This window comes from Chinchilla lanigera, unplaced genomic scaffold (genome assembly GCF_000276665.1).
Source record: "Chinchilla lanigera isolate Chin_1 unplaced genomic scaffold, ChiLan1.0 scaffold00010, whole genome shotgun sequence".
NCBI classification, from domain to species: Eukaryota; Metazoa; Chordata; class Mammalia; order Rodentia; family Chinchillidae; genus Chinchilla; species Chinchilla lanigera.
This window is the reverse complement of record NW_004955411.1, coordinates 60,552-63,284: the sequence shown is the minus strand read 5'-3', so window position 1 is coordinate 63,284 and position 2,733 is coordinate 60,552.

Genomic DNA, 2,733 nt, shown 5'->3' with positions numbered 1-2,733 from the left:
TGAAGCTTATTATAAAAGAACAGGAAAGGAAAAGTCTTCCTAGAGGCAGCCTACAATCAAAGCCTGACACTCTGTAGTATTGGAGTGGAAATTTTCTTTACACACTGATATGTAAACGGGGAAATTCTAGCCCATTTATACCATTGCTGATGTGCTCTAAGACACTGGGCTCTAGGCTCTGCAGCTGTGCGTTGTTCCTCTTTATCTAAATTTAACTGAGATGAGTAGAAAACAGTATCTCACTGTGCTGCCCTTCTAAAATTGCCCACAGTGAGGAAGAAGAGATTCTCGAAGTATTTCAGGGTGTATTACCATTAAAAATGAACGAATTCCAGGTGGACAAAACAAAACAGAGCAAGGACTATGACAGGAAAGAGGATGTGCCATTGTCTTGGGGCTGATTTCAGACCGACTTAGAGGCCGCTTCCTTCTCTTTCCTGTACCTCCATCCTTACAGGGTATTCACTCACGCTTCAAATGATAAATCAGAAAGTCTTCTGTCTAGTAACTGTATTCTATCTAAGATATGACTCATAATAGCCCTGTCCTGGAAATAACTGAGAAAATATTCAGACACTCATTGCGGAACTACAGACCTAGAAGTACTATTTCCAGAAACATTTCAGCACAGACACGGTTGGTTTTGCAGGAGTTATTTATTTTAAGACTCTTTGATTTTGGGTAACATCTAACATGCACAGGGGCTGGTATAGGGACAATGACCCAAACTGGACCAGTGAGAGATCTTTCTAAAACTTCATGAGGGAGAGAAAAACAGCTTGTTCATTGTTATTTTCTTATATTTTGAACTCTAATAATTGTCTAAGCCTAGATCTTTATGGGAGACTCTGTACAGAATAAAGGCAACGTAGAGAAAAGCAGAACTGCAGAGAAAGGAAATAAGTCACAGACATCGTTTGAATGTCTACATCCAGCCATCACCAAAACCAGGTCTACTTTGGGATTTTTCCGTTATGTGGGCCAATAAATCCCCTCCTTTTTATCTAAGCTAATTTGAATTGAATTTCTGTTGCCTTCAGCCAGAAAATGTCGAAACTGAACTTCCAAAATTCAGAAGTTGAAACACTCTTAGAAACATAAAACCTTGGCATAAAATACTTTTCTGAAATCTGCTCATATCTACAGTATGAAATGCTAATATCAAAGTTTTAAAAGGCTTAGTATCAATAATAATTTTTAAAGCTCCTTTACAGGTTCAAAACTCAAAGAAATTGACCAAATGATCTACAGGACTTGCTTCTGAAGGCAAATGTGGTTCTTTAAACAGGAAGATAAAGATAAAATCAAAAATATACACCAAAGTGCAGTCAGAGAACAGAGATAACTCCCCCATTTTATGACTGCTCCTTCCAGTTTTAGAGTCTCAGGTAGTTCTGGCAAAGAGAACACTGAAGGAAATCATGTTCTCTAGGGTGTGGGTCACATTTCTTCTATCTTTTTCTTAAAACTAAATGGCAAATTCAACTTTCCTCACATATAGTTCAGAAATTGGAAATGAGAAGTTGGCTTATTACTGAGGAGTTACGGAGATGGTTTCTTCTCAGACCTCTCCCCATGGAAAGATGTCAGGAGTTGCCCATGACACTAGGGGACAGAGCAGCTTGCACGCTTTCCCTGGTAGAAGTCACTTATACACAGGCCTCTTCAGAAGCAGAAGGAAGATATATTCTTTGCTGGTTAACACATGTATGCTTGAAATGTGTCTGAAGGGAAAGAGCATGTTAAAAACTGATCTTCCTTTGAGCCACAATTTTTAAAAAAAGTATCTCATCAGCAATGCTTCTCAAGTTTACCAGAATCCTTTCTAAAATTTACTTATTTATTTCTTCTAAACAAAGTAACTGTATTAAGTTACTATGTCAATCCTTACACTAATTTGTTTGAAAACCATTGGAATATATTATGGATAATGAGTACACACTGAACAGGAAAGGGGCTACATACTGCAGGAAGACAGTCAACCGCTCGTCTCCTCTGCAGCCTCCGTGGGGGCCACACGCTGGACCTGTCAGAACCAGCACAGAAACAAAAACACATACCTCACTATCCTTCATGCTGAGCCAGCCTCACTGACCAACAGCACCAGGGAACCAATTAACTAGTTTTCTTCCTTTGCAGTCTAGCAGTTGAACATGCTAGCCAAGTGCTGTAGCACTCAAATTTATTCAAGGCAGAGTTCACTAAGCTGGCCATGCTGGCTTCAAATTTTTGATTCTCCTGTTTTAGCCTCCCAAGTAGCTAGGATGATAGGCATGTGCCACCACACCCAGCTAAGTCAAAGTTTTTGCTTGAAATATGATTACTCAACTATCCTAAGCCCTATGGCAGTCCTATAGCAATAAGTTACACATATTCTGAATCTAATAACTTAAACATGATATGGTTAGTGTATACTGTGTACCTCAACAAACTCCTTGCAAGGAAGGTGATAATTAAAAGGTATTTTAAATGACAGTGTTAATCCCTTCTCAGAATTACCTCAGTATTCTACAATAGTGGTGGTGTCCCTTTTATTGCAGATGTAGAACCTTGCAATCACACTTGATTGAACAAATAATTCTTATGTCCATGTGGGTCCATGCTCTATGTGCAAGTTCTCCACGGAGCAGGCTTATCATCAGAGACAGACTTGACAAGTGCTTTCTGACTCCTAAATCCGAATCCCAAAAGCGCCGCCATCAGTGGCCTGGGAGACGTGACTGGGCCTGTCCG